Source organism: Plectropomus leopardus, chromosome 14 (genome assembly GCF_026936395.1).
Source record: "Plectropomus leopardus strain MGB_pleo_1.0 chromosome 14, ASM2693639v1, whole genome shotgun sequence".
NCBI classification, from domain to species: domain Eukaryota; kingdom Metazoa; phylum Chordata; class Actinopteri; order Perciformes; family Serranidae; genus Plectropomus; species Plectropomus leopardus.
Genome location: NC_142189.1, coordinates 28,807,992 through 28,828,347, shown reverse-complemented (window position 1 = coordinate 28,828,347; position 20,356 = coordinate 28,807,992). Strand labels below are relative to the sequence as shown.

At 38.4% G+C, this 20,356-nt stretch overlaps 1 protein-coding gene across 1 annotated transcript in view; it reads right to left on the bottom strand.

Annotated features, from left to right (window-relative positions):
- lrfn5a (leucine rich repeat and fibronectin type III domain containing 5a) overlaps positions 1-19,679 on the bottom strand; it is a 259,011-nt gene extending 239,332 nt beyond the window's left edge. Inside the window, exon 1 of the mRNA XM_088087412.1 lies at positions 19,654-19,679. The gene's annotated coding sequence lies outside the window, so the exon portion shown is untranslated. The remainder of the gene's footprint in view (positions 1-19,653) is intronic.
- Between the last annotated feature and the right edge of the window lie 677 nt (positions 19,680-20,356).

Below are 20,356 nucleotides of genomic sequence, written 5' to 3'. Positions count from 1 at the left end.
GTCAATGTTTGTTTTGCCTTTGGCACTGTTATCTGACCAAAAGTGACACCAGTTACTGTGTTTGATGTACAAAGGGGTAGTCACTGAATTATTAAAATGTAATTAAAAGGAATCTGTGTAATAAAATCCATATTTGCTAACAGCGTGGGGGAGGTGGAGGTGTGCAGGGGGAGTCAGCGTTGTCATCCAGGTGATAATTAACATGGCATGAAGTGGACAGCTCACAGCGTGTTCTCTTCAAGTAAGCACTGAGTTAATGGACATCGGCAGAAGAAAAACATTATTTATTTCAACACTGGATTTTATTATGTTTTCAGCTTTGGCACATTAGCTGTGGGTTAATTTTGTACAAGTGCTCTCCTATTCATCTGCTCTGTCTGAGGTGTTGCTGGAATTCATTTATAAAGGACCGCATTGTGCACATTGGCAGGCCTGCCCTTAGGAATAAGAAAAGAGGGACCAAATTTTCAAAATTGAGCCCCTTATCACACTTCTCCCCATGACAGCAGGTGTAGTACTAACAACTACTACTCTGCAGAGAGTACTAACAAAATCTACTTTTTAAATGAAAATGTCTAGCTCAGTACTGTATCTTAGTAACCATGCTAAAAAAGAGATAACATTTTTTTGTGTATATTATGTATTCATGTCAAAACATAAAGTGCTGACAGCATTTATATAGGGTTTTTCTACCTCGATAGGGGCTGATATGAACTGTCCCAGGTTCTTAATCCTATTCACATGTCGTCAAAAACAACGTTGCCACCTGTGACACACAAGGCATCTTTTGGCATCTGTATGAGATGCAACTGGCATTCAGCTTACTCCAACAGAAACCAACCAATGGCACTGAGGCATAGAATGCCCAAGTAGGGCAGAAGGGAGTGTGGATGGGTCAAACAAACACAAGACTTCCACCAAAGAGACAATTGTTCTTGTCCCATGTAAAGCATTTTTTTTTTTTAAAAACTAGGTTACATCGTTAAAGGCACATTAAATACCTGTCAAATGACAAATGTCACATATGCCACATGACATAGCTGTTAAACTGTGTAACAAATGTACTTATTTTAAGCCAAACCACTATTATTTTTTAACCAAACCAAGTAGTTTTGTTGATTAAAACAAAAGAAACTTGATGATGCAGAAGTTTTTTTTAAAAAAAGATATTATGCATGCAGTGAGTGGAAATTGACATGACATCACCCCGTGTCCAAAAGTGATGCTTAGCTGGGTACTTAAAATGCCATAGTTTAAAGCATAGGGTGAATGACCAAGCTGGCATATTTAACCAGTTGAGAGTAAGAATGTGATGTTCATGTCCACCCTCATTTCGTGTTGTCTTTCTACTGTTGGATGTCTAACAACAATTCTCAAATATTAATGTCAGTAAAATCCAGTATTAGTCGAACTCTTGTATGTAGTGCTACACCTGGTATGTACATACGTATTCTTGCTTCCTACTGACTTGTGGCACTTTCTTACTTTTTTAATACAAGAACCTAACAGATCATGTCCTGAACAAGAACCAAAATTTTATTAGATATTACAAACTGAAAGCTGCCGTAATAGAAAGTCTTTTCTCCCAGCTCTGCCAGTCCTTCACAATGTACGTTACATTATAAAACAGGTCAGGTATTTAATAAAATGTAGGTACAAGATAAATACAAAAAGCATGGATATAATAATGAATACCTCACTGATTACCTCACTGTTGGTGTGCAGCTCTGCTCAGGCATATTTCTGCAGTATGTTTTTGAATGAGTTGATGACCCCTCTGGTCAGGAGCCAACTCCAGTGCAGACGAAAAAGGTCCAGCTGCATTCTCAACTGACACCACCTGTATGCGTATGATGCTGATGCAGCACATGTCGTCTGGCTGTGTGGCAACATATCAAAACACTGTTAAGGGTTTTCTCAAGCCTCGTTCTGAGTTGATGCAGCTGGGGGCGTATTATTCAGCCACAAAAAGTGGCTTTTGGCGTCTGGATCTTATGCCAAAATTACTGCAAAAGCAGCCGTAAATGACATCTTCAGAATGAGAATGGGCCAGTTATGCTCAAATTCCTGTCTCATCATTATGTGAGAAATATGCAAATTTGGGTACTTTTTGTGGGAAAACATGAACAGTTAATGAGATCAGCCTGTCTGCTGACAACCGCTTCTCCCAAAAACTTACTCCTGTTCACAAAGCCTGATTCAATAACAATAAAAAACTGAAAGTCTACAAGTGGGAGTTGAGTATGTAGCCACCATGTTTTGCCCCCCCCCCCCACCAATCATTCTCTACCTTTCATTTGTATCTATCAAGAGGCAGCGGCAGAGAGTGGAGGATGTTGAAGGGCAGGAAGGAAGGAAACAATGCTTGCTCATTATCAGCAGCGCTGCTCAAAATGTCATGCATTAATAGCACTTTCTACCATGCGTTTTTGATCATCGTAAACAGGTGCTCCCACAGCCCGTAGGATTAAAAAGAAAAAAAGTATTGTGAAAAGGGGAATATGGAAAATAATGGTAGCACAGATTTACAGGAGGGCGGTGATCGACTCACACATTTATATAAAGGCATGAAATCAGCCACCTGCAACATTCCTTGTCCTTAGATATATGCTCTGTATATAATTCTCCAAACGGGTAAAATAAATCCTCATCTGTCTATTTTCTCTCTTCTTTCTCTCTCGCACACATTCAGCCTGTACACACACACAGACACACACACACACACACACACACACACCAAGCATATAATAATAGACAGACAAGACCATAAGAATTCATGATGGGATTTCCGACTGAAATTACATCAGCTTCCCACCGACTGTTTCCCAATCCATTTCCGTGCACACACACACACACACACACACACACACACAATCACACACACACAAACAAGCAGACACACACGTCCAGAGACAGTGCAATCCCTTTAGACTCTCAGAGTGGAAATGGAGATTAGATATCAAATAACTGGGAATAGAAGCCGCATAGATACACACGTGGTACATCGACATGATACCATACTTGTATTTGCTCACAGTCAATCCCACACAAACACTTATACCTCTGTCACACCTTCCTCTTTTTTGACAGTTCAAGCCAAGCCACAGAACGTGGGTAAAGCCCTGGTCATAACCCAAGTGATATATTTCAGTTACCTCACATAATGGAAATGGGCTGTCGGTTTACACATCATATGCAGAACTACTGTTTGTACTTGAATTCCTCATTGAACAGTAAATTAGAAAATCACAGTAGTAAAGTAAACTGGTTTGGCCTGTAATACTATTATTACTTTTGGTGTTGGTTCTAGTCAGTTAAGTCAAGTCAGTTTTATTTATATAGCCCATTATCACAAAACATGGTTTGCCTCAGAGGGCTTTACAGTGTACGACATCCCTCTGCCCTTAGACCCTCACATCACCCAAGGAAAAACTCCCCAAAAAGAACCCCTGTAACGGGGAAAAAAAAGAGGAAGAAACCTCAGGAAGAGCGGTAGAGGATAGTGAGGGATCCCTCTTCCCTCTTTCTCATTTAATAGCCAATATACAAAGTTGACCCTAAACAGCCCGGTCATCTGCTGCTTAATTTCCTTCTTACAGCTGTTTGCTTTTTCACCTTAAACTCTTGCCACATCTCCAACTGTATCTACCTCTTTTTATGTGCTATGGTGACCTGTGACAATTGTGTCATGACTGCACACCCCTATTTGCACTAATAACATCATTTGTCCTGCTCCAATAGATAGCAACTCTGGTGGTGCGCCATTTGCATTGATATCAGACCTACTTCTTGACCTTGGTTGTAAAACCAAGTTGGTCAACATGGGCTTACCCTTTCAAACACAAAAATCAACGCTGGTTCAACCCTGGTTGAGCGCTCAGTTTGAAAGGGGTATTACATAAAGCTTAGCAGAAGTTCAGTCAGGAGGACTCTCTCGCACCAATAATTCATTCAGAAATCTCTCTGGCTCACTCCAGCTTCTACTCTTATCAGCTGAATAGGGGCATCAATCTAAGTCAGTCCAAACAGATTTTGCCACTGCCTCCAATAACTATCCGTATTTTCGCATTTCAAACCATTATCCCATCTGATGCTTTCTGTTATTTCAGGATGAACAGATGCAACCCTCCTCCAACCCATTCACTTCCTGACTTCAGCACATCCACTGACCAGTCCTGCTCTTTATCCCATCATCCTCTAGCCATCGTTCTCTTTACCTCCACCACCAGTGTATAGATGCCATCAGGGCATATATTCAAGGCAGAATATTCCTGGCATCTCATCCCCTAATTATACACGTCATGATGGGGTCTAATTGTCAAAGAACTTTCCACTATTCATCTACGTCAGCACCATGTAATAAACTCTGAAAAAAGTCTCTCCTTATTTAAATAGTTCGATATTAGCCATGCTGAATCCAGTTTTGTGATAAAGCAGCCTTTAAAGGAGCATTACAACTGCAATTATGTCCATATACAACAGCCTAATGAAACATTACTAAACAGGCTTACTTCTCAGCCTTACCTCTGCTTTGGAAAAATCATTAAAGACTGAGTTGTTTAAAAAAAAGAAGAAACAAAAACTATTAGGTGGTCTATCTGTTTTTGAGCTGATCATCATAACAAACAAACAACAACAACAAATAAAAAAGACTGTAGCGTCAGCCCAAAAGACATGGTCCACAGGGAAAGGGCCCAATATGCCAGATGTCCAATTCGGTCTTGAATCACACATTGAAATGCTGTTTTGACCACATCTGCATGATGGGGTGCTCTACAGTAGCCACATTTAGACATCAGTCTGATCAATATCTATTAACAACTACATAATTAGCAAAGATAAAGCAGTATTGTGATGAACACGATGTTTAATCTAAATCATTTGTGCCGGGGCTGCATTTGTAATCTCCCATAATCCTCTTTGTTCAGTATGCTAATTTGTTTCTCTGGTGTCACATGACAGGTGACCTGGCCCTTTCTTCTTTGCATAAACTGCTGTGACGAAATGCTGCATGGGTATATGGAGGGTGGAATGGTACGTGTGTTTGTTAGGTACAGGATATCTGACAATTATTTTGTGTAATTCAATGCAAGTAACAGCTTTATTTGTAAACATAAAATATCAGTATTCCAAATGTGCAGATTTATCTAAGGGTCATAAGTTAATGATTTATGCAGTAAGAAAAAGAAAATGCCATGAAATTTTGCTTTCTTAGATCACATAAGCGCACATAGAATAAAAACATACAACCCTGATAATATTAAAAAAGCATAAAAAGTGTATTTTGCCCGTTATTTCTTTTTCATATACTCCATTTCTGTTTATATAAGCCTAAAGAAACTCTACTTTTGTTCTGTACAAGTCTCTTGATGATTAGGAACAAAGTGCTGATCTTGAGTCAGACCTGAAAGGTCATGGTCGAATGATCTAAAGTAATGACTACACTCTAGTGGAAAGAACTGAAGTGTTGCAGTGTTTTTAAAAAGCTTTACATTCACACTTCTCAGTGTCAGCCAAATATGCTGTTTCCCACGAGCATTGATACATTCAACAATATATAGAGGTCAATGATAAATAAATAAGATACTGGAGTCTTGTTTTCTTTAGTGAGAGATGCCAAAGAAGATCGATGATCCCTCTATGCACACCAACAGCTTCTGACAAAGCCTTAATTAACTTTGGTGAGTACTTGTATTTGATTTACTACACACATACTTTGTAATTTAAAGCTCTGTGTATTTTTGTGACATCTAGCAATGATATTACAGACTGCAACCCACTGAAACTTTTCCTGTGTCTCAAGCTTGTAGAGAACTACAATGGCTGATGTGAAAAAAGGTGTTTGTCTGTCTTCCTATTCATGAATGGGAGTAGGGAGACAGCTCATTTTCCAATTTTGGTGTTCTCTTTTCATTACTTTTTTTCTCATAAAACTACTACTACTACTTTATTCCTGATGTCTTCAAAAGATAAAAATAAGAAAAAATCCCCAATGTGGCCCTTAGACTCCATGGTGCTTTTGGATCATTATGTTTTGTGTTTTTATTTTGTAAAATCTAAAGAAAATTGTTTTTTTTTCAATGACACAATGTCAATATTATCATTAATTATTATGACTATTGACTTACATAACCATTTAGCTATGGGTGTACAGATGTTAGTAAATAAAATGTGAGGACACTCCAAGAAGTGACATTGCGATAGGTATAACAAAACAATGAAGGAACTAACTAACCATTTTTATTGCAGTGTTGAAATGGTTAATATAAAATTGTCCTTTGCTGGTTGGTTAAATGTTGGCTAAATCTGTCAGATGTAGCAATACAGAGATAACCTTTAAGATTGTCTTTGTAAAAATCTTTCATTTCAATTTTTATCTACGTCCCTGTTCAGTAGAGAAGAGAGAATATTCACGTCAATTCCTGCAATCTCTGAGTTGAACTAACTGATGCTCAGATCAGTCAGTAGTGACAAATGACATTTACACAGTGTCTAACGGTGCTATTTGAAATTCACCATCAAACACTGCATGTGCGATTTGATTCGTACATGGGTTGGTGTTCATTCCACTTTAAAGCAGCGCCTAATCGAAACAGCAAACAGCGACGGATGACATTTCTATTACAAAGTCAATATGTGCGGTCTTTTGCTATTCAAATTACTAGCGACATGTTTTGCATCTTGCATGGCCTTCCTGTCCTTTTCTCTTCGACTCGATACCCCTCTTTCCCTCCTTTGCTCTTGTTCTCATGCTGCTTTTTTTTCGGACACACAAACACACACACAAACACACACTCACACAAAGACCTCATAGCCATTTCTCATTGTTAGGGCATGCCAGATTGTGCTGTCTGTGCATGCGTCTTGGTGTTACAGTGTGTGTGTGTGTGTGTGTGTGTGTGTGTGTGTGTGGTCATGTGCATGTATTTGGGTGCTTTAGCACATAGCGAGCTACAGAGTGCTAAAAATAGCCTGTGATCATTTGTATTCTAACTCCTGTGTGCCGCTTCCCTCCTGCCTTTGAAATTCTGAACACACTGAAAGATGTCTTATGTTTTGGAACAGAAGTCTTTATTAGCTGGACGTGCAAACAGTTTACTGTGTAATAAAATGACATTTCAGTTGCTTGCTTCTTAACACACTGACCTTCATGAATAATTCAAAAAATAATGTTTGTTGGCGAGGGGCAGTCTAATGCTCGTATTTTGACTAGTAATTTGAAGATAAATTTAAAGTGTAAATTTATGGGTTCAATTAAGAAATATGTTTGATGCATTCATTATCTTTTAATCAATGGATAAAATGTGAAGTCAATAAAGAGTTAGAAAATAGTGGAGAAAAAAACATTACCCAGAGACCAAGGCAAACTACAAATGTCTTGTTTTGTCCAACTAACAGTCCAATATTGGATGTATAATTATATCAAACTGGGGAAATCATTTTATCCTATTCATAGGTGTGGACGCCAGGAAGTCAGCTCAGGCTGAGGAACATGTTAACTCTCATACTCTCAAATGGCTCGGCTGGACAAGAACCTTTGTATATATGTTGAGCCAAAAAGACAACAACAAGAAAAAAAAAACAAATTCTACAGCAACATTTTTGGTATATTCACCCAGCTAGCCTATTTTATAGGATCCAATAGAGTGTCACCTCCTACCACACCATATTCGGTTCTTCGTAATACATTCATGTTGCAACAGGTGACAAGCCATGTACTGGACATTTTACTCCCCCTGGCATTTTTGTTCTCATGTTTGTTTATTGAATTAGTTATTGAGCTGAGTTATTGAAGGGTGACCAAAAAATGTATACTCATATTTAGTTTAATTGCTTATTGCAGTGTGTAATTTCCAAAGCAACAACAAAAACCCATGATACATTTTTCTAAGTAATATATTCTTTGCAGGCTTGATTACTGTTTGTGAATCCTGTTTCTCTACTGTCTCCAATCTATACCTCTGTAATGGAGGAGTTTATACTGTAACAGGGGAGGGTGAATGAAATCATCCATCATTCATCATTACTTGTGGAAAATAAACCTTGCTTTTTATCACAACCTTTGTATCCTGCACATGGGTTACCCTTGGGTTTATAACATGGTCATTTTTTTTTTTTACCTAAACTACTTTGTTAGGTTTAGACAACGAAACTATTTGGTAAGTTTCCAAAAAAAAGAACCTTGTTTTGGGTTAAAATAAGTGTCTTAATAAAGTAACGTAGCATGTTGTAGGTCCTCTAAAAATCTGCCTTACATAGTTAAAATAACAACTGACTGGGTTCAACACAACACAAACAGCTTTCCTGGGTAAAAGTTCTACATTTTTTTACACATCCAACCACCCAAACCTTCCCTCCCACTACACATAATTTGTTGATCTTTAGACTGCGTCACCTGACCTCCTTGTTTAGTCTTCATAATTACTACACCCATACATTAATGTAAATATGGGTCATAATAAGCTGCTTGCGCTAATCACGATCTTAACAAAATAAACTGATTTTGTGTTTGGGTGATTGTTGCTTCATAAAGTTTATGGGAGAGGTTAATTTTAATAAAACAGGTATGTTTGTACTTCCTTGGAGTTACATAGTAATCTGACCTTAGAAAACACTGACGTGTGATGCTTGCAAACATGAAAAGCTCTGTGAGGATAAACATTCTACACCCCTGCAGAATTTCCCCTGCACTGCCAATTTGATCCATCTCTCTGAACATACAAGCAAGGCCATACACTGACATAACACAGACAGCGACAGCTGTTGCATGTTTCATGGCTCTGGACATGCTCATTGTTGCTAGGCGTCCAGCGGATTTGAAAATGTATCTGAACTACCATGAATATTTCAGATCCCCGGGAGGCCCACGGCGGTGATGAGTCAGCATAAATTGCTGCCAAATACCTCAGTTTTATGGAAAAAGATGCTAAGTAGCAGCATGTGGTTGGGTCTCCTATTGGGACAAGAATGATTTAGGGCTCATTTCTGGAAGGAGTCTGTGTAAGGAAAGAAACCCTGCAGAATGGATCTATGAGAATGGTAGCATGGCATGATATCTTGCCTGCTTATCCTATCTTATAATACTGCTGGCTAATTGCCATACACACTTTGCAACAGTTAGACAGGTAACACTTAATTCAGTCCATTCAGGCTGGCAGAATGACAAGATAAGACTGCATGCCCTCTTGCCAGAGGAAGGAGGAGATCAGTGTGCACAGTGTACTTTTTCCACCATAATATATGAAAATAGACACATACTTCCAATTATAGATTTCCAATGAAAGAGTGATTAACTGTTGATGGTAGTTCTGCTTTATTTTGCTTCAGCTTAACGGAATCAATGTAGATTCATATTCTGATGACCACTTAAACATGAAATTTTACACTTGAATAGAAACATAGCTTGTGAGTGTTATTTTCTTTCCAACAGGGGCCTTAAACACCCCGCAGGGCAAGAAAGTTTTAACTGCTCTGGTGAACTACAGACCTTCTGGTTTAACTGATGCATAGCCTGCAGCAGATCTCAGTGAAAATATAAATGCACTGAGAATGCTGAGATGATACTCAAAAAAGAGGCAGTAGAGCACAAGGGGCACTCAGACTGTAAACGAGCTGATTGGCCTCTGATTGGTGCCATGGAAAGCCTGGAACTAGCAGTTTATAACATAGTGATGGACCATTTTAACACACAAAGGGAAGACAGAGGTGAATATGTGCTTAACTTTTCTCAGAGCAGGTTACCTTGCAGCCCACTTACAAGAAGGTCACAGCATTAGCATTAACGCACTGCTGTTTTTTTTTTGTTTTTACATGCCATTTAAGTTTTCATCTTTTCAATAATACCCCAGGGTATTTCCACTGTTAAACATATTGTATTGTTGGCAGTGGCACATGAAAAATATCTACCATGGAAGGAATAACTCAGCCTTTGTTGCAGAGTTATATAAGTAGATTGGTATTAATGTCATGTCTGCCTGCTAAATATAATGTGTGCAGGACTGTTTCTTGGTTGGGTGCAGTGATTTTTTGGATAATACTTTCGGAAGCCTACCCAAGATATAGTAGGGACACAACCCCCAGTTAAATGTCAATTTCCTGTCACACCCCCCTTACATGATCCCAAGTTGCTAAAATAAAATTTCAGCATTGTACATTTATACAGATCATGGATATATCACATTTATAAATTTCATACATATGACTAAGTTCATAATTTAGATTTGTAATGATAAGTTTGGCATTTCTCAGCCATATTTGTAGATGCAAAAGCATTTTTTTAGAGAAAATTTGTGACATTCCCTGCCATATTTATAGGGTCAAAAGTGTCTTTTTTAACCATAGTTCGGGACAAGCCTTCACTAGAGACTGGGATGTTTCCAGTTTTTAGCAACAAAAGCAAACATTTAACAAGAGTTTGGGACATTTCTATCTTTGTTTGTCGTGACAAAAGATTATATTTTTTAACAAGACTTTGGGACATATACAGCCATGTTTGTAGAAACAAAAGGATGTATTTTTTTAATAAGACCTGGGGAAATTTCCTCCAGTGTTTGTAGCAACTAATTCTGGTACTTGAGGCCAAAGCATGATGTTTTCTCAACTCTAATCAAGAGTTGTTTTTTTTTCCCTTTAATCTAGCCACACATTACCACAGCATTGTTGCAACATAAAGTTCTAAAATGCAACACATCCATGTTTTGCAAACATGTACAATGCTTATATTTATTCTTGCAAGGAGTTTGCTTAATATTAATGTAAGCTAACAAGCTGGTGGATATAGCATCATATTTGAAAGGCAGATGTTAGAGCGGTGCCAAGTAGGTTTTGGTGGTATAGTATTACGGTATCCGTGGCTATTCAGAAATCCTGAAGGTATGTTTTTTGTCATAAATACAGGCACTCCTCTTTCAATTTAACTCACTGTGCATAGTGCACAGCATGCAATACCAGAACTCTGGTCTCTACTGGTGGAACAAGCAGCTGAGCTGAAGGACACTGTGATGCCTAGTGGTGATGGGATAAATTACACGATTGTAAACAGTTGGCAGCCTGCAATGTGCATGTTTTTTTTCCCATCTAACTTGGTATGCTAAGGATTAATTTTGACCAAACTGGAGCTGGTGATTGTTGGAACAGTGGACTTACTAACTAGATTGCTAGCAAGAGTAACTAAGATGGTTTGGGTGAGTTTTATTTTATTTCTGTCAAGTTTGAATGAAGTTTATGGTGTTCATTATGAGTAAACAAGACAATTAAGTCTTGAAAAAATTAAAGTTGACATGGATAAATCTAAAGTTATAGGACTAAATATGTAGGCTATGTCTTTACTTACAATACATCTATCTATCTATCTATCTATCTATATATATATATATATATATATATATATATGTTAAATATATGTTAGTCTTTTAATGTCAAAAGGATTTTGTCTAACAACCTTTGAACACTGTATATTCTGAACGCCCAAGGAATCTTGAGAGAGTGAGTTTTTGTGTGTGTGATCACGTACAAACCTCCAATACATTTGTGGACTCTCATGCAATTATAGGTTGCATTTAAGCATTGTGTCTCTTTATGATTGTTGATACGGTATGTATTGAGAAAGGTCCTTGTGACTTAAACATTAACTCTTCTAAAATAAATCAATGCAGAGGTGAAAAGTGTGCGCGGGAATTGGCTTTTTTATGGAATTGGATCTTCGAGGGTATTGATTCCCTGCACCACAAAAGAGACAAAGTGAGTTGAGTGCACATTGCCTTCTACTCATCACTGATATCAGCATCCTCATCTTATTCTCACCATGAAAGAGAATAAGCACATTTCACAATATATAAGAAAAGAAAATGTGACGGTTTGTGGAACCGTGGGCGAGGGAGGACCATGGAGCAAACACATAGACAGGTAGGGAACAGTTAACAAAGTGTTTAATGAGGTAATGATGAGGAAGAAAATATTTCTGTGCAAATTCAGTTAGCAAATATGCCACCAACAGCAGAGTGCAACCACAGGCCAGAAAAATATCTCACTTTAATGCCCGAAAGGATATATGACAAATAATTCATTTTTCATGCCTGATACTTGAAATTTAACGCTGTAGCGTAACTGCTGTTTATTTATGTGTGTGCAAGTAAAGATATCCTTAAAAAAGTACATACACATGTATGTGCACACACAGAAATGCAGTTGACCCTCTCAAAGGACTAGTGGCCTAAGGAGACAGAGAATTAATCCTGCAAACAAAGTGTGGATGTCACCATCCAGCCTACACACACACACACACACACACACACACAAACACATCAGAACTTGTGTGTGTGTTTCAGTGTTTCAGGGTTGGATAATTTCACAGAGCCTCGGGCTAGGAAAGCACTGCTGACCACGACCAAGGTTGTCACCACTGTGTGTGTGTATGTGTGTGTGTGTGAGAGAGAGAATTGTTAATGTGGTGGTATTGTGCCACTAGCTTTGCCTTTGATATGTGTGTGTGCCATTTTGTAGATTGTGTGAATGTGAGTGAGGGATTGCAGTGAAAATGGCCATCTCTGCACTTGTGTGTACATCCATTTTTCTGTGTGTGTGCGTGTGTGTGTGTTTGTCCTGCATCCTCGTATTCATGCCCTGTGTATGCGTGTGTGTTTGTGGTAGCAGGTTATAACTGGGACAGCAGTCTTAATCCCCTTGAAGACTGATGACCCATGCTTTACACAAACAGTTTGTGCTACCAACCAGCTTACACATGCATACAAACACACACACAGTCTGCCCCTCCTGTATGTGTTTGAAGTTACAATTTATGGCCTTTGTCGGGAAGAAATATTGTTTTAGGAATAATTGGGGCTTTGGGACATTGTGGCATTGTTGGTTAATTGTCATCTGCAAAATGGAATACCCCAGTGTTTGTGTGATGCTGTTTGTGTGCATGCTAGATTTTAGATGACTTGTGAGGTCCATGAGTCCCCATCAAAAAAGAGTGTGATCACCAAATTAAAGTTTTGTCCTTGCAAAGTTAGAGGGTGCTGTAGGTTTTGGTTTAAATTAAATTATCATTTTACATTTAGAGGAGCAATTTTCTCAAGATTTGTGGTGATCAGAGTCCATTAACCTCCCAAAACCAAACACTGAGTAGTCGTGAGAGGTGACTTTGAGAAGTTTGTGGCTTACTTCTTTGTGAAGGCTTCAGCTTTGGTTTACTTGGACAGACAACAGTTAAAATGAATTCCAGTGGTGACCTGGTGTCCATGCAAAATGAAAAAAAAAGTATGAAAATATTAATTTTCTGTTTTTTTTTTTTTTTTTAACCCTGCTACTGTTTATCCTAAACCTAACCATCCTTGTCTTTTTTGTCTTATGCTAAGCATGGGCTATTGTTGATGTCCCACCGCTGGTTGCCATGTGCTTTTGACAGCCCCATGTCCATAGCTGCATCCCAGAATGTCAACAATAGACACAGAAGCACATAGAGTGTAATTTGTAGATGCATAAGTTCACTGACAAAGCTGCAATATGTGACTTCTTGGGATGACAATGTGTCGGACAGCCCATAGCATCTGATACCGTCTGATACACCAGGGGGTTTCAACTAACTCAAATGTAAACTGATTTATGGCAATATTTGACACTCAGAGCAATTGACTGATTGAGGGAGATGGTCCGTTCTCAACATGTTCTCATCTCAACTCATCACATGGTGTTGCTCTGTCAGTGACCGTTGACAGCGACCAGTGATCGCTTATACTTATGATAATTTTAGGTTTCCTTCTGTGTCTAAGCTCCAGGATGCTGTTACTGTGATGTCTACAAATGCCGTGTTGGAATGTTGCCATGGTGGGATGACACAGACCAATACCATGATGTGTCTGCAAACTACAGGCTTTTCAGAAACACTTCCCAGATCCATTTGGGGTGATCCTTTCATCCACTTTCTTTTGCTTATCTAGGGCTGGAGCATTGGGGCGGCAAACTAAGCAAGGCATTCCAGAAGTCCTCTCACCAGCAACATTTTTCAGCCCCTCCAGGGAGATCCTGAGGCGTTTTCAGGCCAGATGACACATCTAATCCCTCAAGCATTTTCTGGGTCCATCCCCGGGAATTTTACCAGTTGGCCATGCCCACAACATTGAGAGTGAGTGATACTCAAAAAATTGTTTTTTAGCGGAAAATTCTTATAGTGAACAAATCCTAGTAAAAGTCCAAATGAACAATGAATTGATCCTAGTAAAGGATTTGTTTTTTTCCAAAGCTTTACATATCTTAATTCTCTTTACTACAGTGCTTCATTTTTATCCAAAAACTGTTAAAACATGTAAAAGTCATTCGTTGTCACACTGGGTGACGTGTATGTAGTGAATCCTGGGTCCGTTTCACATACACCATCCTTCTGCTACTGTAAATACTCACTACTAAAATGGGTATTACTCCGCAGCTGAATATAGTCCCCAATAAATTCACCATACTCATGTTTGTTTGAATAACATTTAAGAAAAAACTACAGTGCCCAGATGTTTAATGAAATGAGACTTTAGTAAGAATAAAAACTGCTTCTTTGGAGCTGCAAGAGTTGCATCTTTGGTGACAGCCAGCGGGCTTGGAACTGAATGCCATATCAAGATGTAAAGTATCAAGAGACAGACTGTCACAGTGCCATAACATATGTATTGCCATTACAGACTGGACCTTTGAGAGAGAAAACAATTATTAATGGCCACCGGCCATTGTTAAAAAAGCAACACAGGCTCTTCTTGTAAACTAAAGGGCCGTATGATCGATGTTACAGGCAGGGCTTAAGGCAAACAGCAGCCATTAGCCATATGTTAACATACAGAACAACATGCAACCAGATAAACTGTTTTGTTCAGTACACAAATACCCTGAATGACAAACACAAGCACAAAAAGCAAAATTGAGATATATCTTTCTATTTGAACAAACACAATTACAGTAAATTAATCAATAGGCCGCCACTGACATGTTTATCTGCATGATTTTGCATATCATTTACAATCATAACAAAACACCCACTCACTGTCTACACCGGCACATCAAAAAAGAAAATTGAATCAGAGCCGTTGTTGAGGTCAAGAGGTTTAAACAGGCATCCCCATGGGCCCGAGTTTTCTGTTTTTTGTTATGCCACTCTTCTCCCATGTAGCTGTCACTTTAACGCCTCAGGTGGACAAATCTTTTTATATATTTATAAGAAAAAGCAGTAAACTGTGCTGATGGAGAACGGGCAACCAGCTGTTTTTTTTTTTTTGTTTTTTTTTTGTATTTTATCAGTGAGATCTGTGGTTTACTGCATCGTTTATTTACAACAGTCTCACATAAGATGAAGAGTGCATTTTTTGTGCCTTTGATGAAATCACACAGGCCCTCATTAACTAAATGGATGTATGGCAGAAAACTGCATGAACCTGTGATGCAGCTAGTAAATCTGATTGAAATGGAAATTTGTTAAAAGGCTGTTTTAACTGGCATGTAAGGATTTGCTTTTAATTATCTTAATTTTCTATACATAATATAGCAGTTACATTTGTTTTTACACTTTCAACATTTAGCTCATATAGTTTTAAGTAATCTTACCATTATGGCAATATTACATTAGAATACAGGTAAAACAAACAAATCAAAAAAATATTTTCTATCAACATAAAATTTCAAAATCACTTTTCAGGATAATGTAACAAGTCATTTATACGTATTTACTTTCTCTCTGTTTAAGTTACACTTCTCAGACAGTATCAACAAATCACACTGTGGTAGCAGTACAACACATTTTTTCTCTTCTTTCCCTTTTCCTTTCACGTTTCACTTTTACGTCATACATATTAATGTATAACAGTGTGTTATACAGAATCCCATAAAATGCATCAGTGCAGCATGACACGGTCTACTGAATAATCAAAACATACATAGAGTTGTCACGATACCAAAATTCTGACTTCGATACGATACCTGCCCAAAATATCTCAGTATCGCTATTGAAACAATACTACTGCAAAAACCTAACACCAAGAAAAGTAATGAAATAATATTGAAGATAAGAGTCCCGACAGCAATGAGAAATGAAGGGCTTTAAAAGGGGACGACAGAGGATGGCTACACTACATTTGAGCTGTTTTATTAGAAATTGATTCACAGTATTATTGTATAAATTAACTTTTAAGTGAAATCTGGCTTAAGTCTTCATTTTTTTTTCTTGCACAGTGCAATATTTACACTGCACACAAGAGGGACTGGGGGCATTTATTGAATGAATTATGGGCACCTGATCAAAAAAGATTAACTCAGCTACTGCTCTGTTTAATGTTTTTGCATTTTTTTGAAAGTATTTTTCACACTTTGTGTTGTTGTCACACAGCTGGAAGGTAAGGCTGCCTTAAGGGGGTTGTTGCAGATTTTGCTGGGATGTGTTTGTGTGCCTTGTGTGGTGGGAGAGATATATGTGGTGGTTGTTGCTTTTGGAGTGCTTGTGTGGCTGTTTTGTGTGCATGCTTGGTGTTTGTTGTCTGTGTCTTCAGTGTTGCAGGGGCTGGGCGTGGCTTCCAGGGTACTGGAGCTCACAGCACACGTCCTCACCTGTGCCTTGTCAGCAATCACCTCCCTCACTGCATTTAAGCTTCAGCCTCACCCGACTTTGACGTCAGATTGTTTCCACTGCTACCTTGTGCCTACCACCTCTGAGCTCCAGTGCCTCGCCGCCCAGCCCTCGCTTTCGTGCCCAGCCACTCGCCTCCACCCCATCTTCAGATCCTCACCACTCTCTGCTTCACCAACCTCCATTCCTCACCCCCTCCTCCTCATCTTCATTTAAGCCCTTTGTTTGTGCACCTCAGACCTGTCTGTGTCCGCTTTTGGGTCCACCTCATGCACAAACGGTGTATACACACTGTAACAATATATACATTATGCTAAAGTTTGTTGTTGTGCTTCAGAGTATATTTTAGCTAACAGGAATCTCTCTCTGTCTCAGTGATGCAGTGACATGATGCAGTGACCTGCCATTACAACTAATGGGCATCTCACCCCCCATCCATTCAAATTTTCACAGACATAGTTCAGAGGTGAAAATGTAGCCTTATTGCTACTCAGATTTTATCCAACTTAATGGCAGCCCTACAGGCTACGACAAGTGTCTGAAGCTGTGTTTGAAACTGTCCCCTAAATCACTCACTCACTAATCACTATGTAGTGTGTATTAAATAGTGCATTATATAGGGAATAACCAAACAAGATTTCAGACATTACGTTGGAGTTTTTTTCCCCCCGGGAAAACACGACTGCATTGCATTTTGGTAAACGGGAGTTAAATTTAGGGTGCATCGTATGTATACTCAAATTTGCTGTGCATTGCGGTAGTTTTTATAGTGCACTATATAGTATAATTAACATCAGAGAATTCGAACACCACAAAATGGCGAACAGACTGTATAGTGCACTACATCCGTGATAAGGGACAATTTTGAACACAGCTTAAGTGTTTTTTTGTTTGTTTGTTTGTTTGTTTTTGATAGAAATAAAATGTTCTGTTCTCTAGCATTAATACATTTCCCCACCACAGGACGTGGGCTTAACAGACAGATAATAATAATAATAATAATAATAATAATAATAATAATAATAATAACTTTATTTATATAGGTAGACTAACTGAACTTCACTATTTTCCTTGTGCAATGACCATCCCATCTCCCAACAACATTTTGGTCATAGACTGACATCTTTGTATTTGTACCCCTAAATGTTGGGAAAATGGTACAGACGTACCTTTTTCTCAGTGTGGTACTGATATATACCCTTTCAACCTAGAGAAGGTACATGACAGTATCTTATGGACCAACTATGACCCTTTGATAGTACATCAACAGCAGTTGTACCTAAAAGAACATGAATGTATGTTAGTACGTATTTTTAGGATTATGTATCTTTTGATTACCTTTTTACAATTATATATATATATATATATATATATATATATATATATCTGTATCTACCTCATGTGAACTTACTTATAGTGAAGTCTTTGACCTTGCACGTTATGCTGGACATATGGCAATAACTGTGAAGGGATTACATTTCATGTCTCATACCCACTCGAGGTATGGCACCTCAATGTCAACAACAAGATTTTCTGGACATCTCCCCATGGACATATTTGTGACTTATTGATGACTGATGGGTACCACCTGTGTAATCAGTTGGAAGCACATATATACCAGGGTTTCAGACTTACTTACAAGATACTTTGTTTCTGTATTGACACGAGTACTCTTATTAAACATTTCCCTGATTGAAGCATCGATCGGTGTCTCTCATCTTGAAGAAATCATGCTTTCAATGTACCCCAGCCATACCCCTTTTTCTGACAGTGTAGTATGGTAGCATGGGTATTGGAATGCACAGACTGCTTGTGAAAAAACAACAGAAGCCCTAATGCTTGAAGTGCTCACTATGTAGCAGCTCTATCTCTCTGATATCACTCTACAATTATTGACATGACTACAGGTCCTGTGTGTCGTGTGTATTTTTGGTGTATATACGTATATAAGGATTACAAGAGTGAAAAAACTGAATTTCCCATTTGAGGGATTAGTAATTAAAAATATATTATTGTATCAATATTGATTCAAGCTTATTAAAAAAAAAATAGAAGCACAATAGACAGTCATGGCGTGGCTGCCACACTGCCATACGAGATCATTCCAAGACATAAGTTTTCATGGCAGCGAACCAATAAACACATGACAAATTTTAAGAAAATACAAACATTATATATCTTATGAGAGAGGCAAGAGAGATGAGCCAGAGATACAAATAAATATAGTTGGAAAGATGAGGGAAAAACACTGTAGGATGATATATGAAGTGAAAGTCATGGCACAGCGGCCATTAAAGATAAACAAACAGACATGTCAACACGGCGGCCATGACAGATAATCAAAAAGATCGGTCGGCGCGGCGACCAACCAAAAATACAACACAAACATGAAAAATAAGAATGGCACTTTTTGTAGATCTTGCCAGGCGGCGATAGCTCAGCCTGCAGGGACTTGACACTGAAACTGGAGTATGGTGCCCTTGAGCAAGGCACTGAAGCTCTAACTGTTTGGAGCTCTGAGTATGTGTCAGCTCTATCAGTCTAACATTTCTCTGCAACTCATACGTCTATAGGTCTTATGTATGCATGTGTACATGCCGGTAATAAATAACAGAGTGTAATATTCAATTTCGACAATCTTTGTATCATATAGATCTAAACTAATAGATCCAAGCAGATAGACAACAGATAATCATGGCATGGCAGCTGTGACAGATAATCAAGCCAACCAAACAACACAAATTGCCACCTCAGTATTATGAGGTTCAATCTGACATTTTTTTAAAGTTATTATTCTTATATTCTAAGGTGGCAAAATGTGAATGACACATAACACACAGCAGATAGAGGTATAGAGAGATAGTCAGGGCACGGTGGCCATAAATAGATAAAGAGGGATGAGGAATAGAGATAAACAGAGAGATAGAGAGATAAAAGCAGAGATAAGGGAGAGTTACAGAGGTGAGAGATCAAGATCAGTAATCAAACAGATTGGTCGGCACAGCAGCCAACCAAAACCACAACTCAGACTTAAGAAAATAAAAGTTGTCCCTTACCATTTGTAGATCTAGTTTGGCGGTGGTAGCTCAGGCTGGTGTGGGAACCAGAGGGTGCTGGGTTGGAGTCCAGGAGTCCAGAAGTCCAGCCTGTACCATGTTACAGAGTGTGGACTGGTAGAAAGACAAACAATAAGGAGATATAGAGGGATAGTCATAGCACAGCAGCCAAAAACACAACACAGACATAAGGCCCATTCGCATGGGACTATTATTACCTAGGGACCTCATGTTATGTCGAAATTACACCCCCCCCACATCTGTGTTTCATGGAGCGCATTGGCACAGGATAAGCGATGGCTGTGTTTAACCCAAATTTGCTGACAATATATTACTAAATTTGTAACACAGTAAATGTATAATCATAAATTCATGGTTGATAATGAGATTGATTTTTTTTTCTCTCAAATGAGACAACTGATAAAGAAGTACTGATAAAACTTGTATTGATATAACAAACAAAATGTGTCTCCATGTCAGCTGAGCACAAAAACAAAAAAGGGGTAATATCAACTAAATATATAAGAATAAATTATTAATTAAAACAAAGTAATGAAACAAAAACAAACATATTCCATTACTTATTTATGGGATAGTAGCCTCCACTGTCAGACCAACCACAAGCAGGTTACAGGTGAGCTGCCACTGTATGAGAAAGGTTTCTTCAAAAGATTTTAATACAAATTGAGGCCTTATTTTTAGA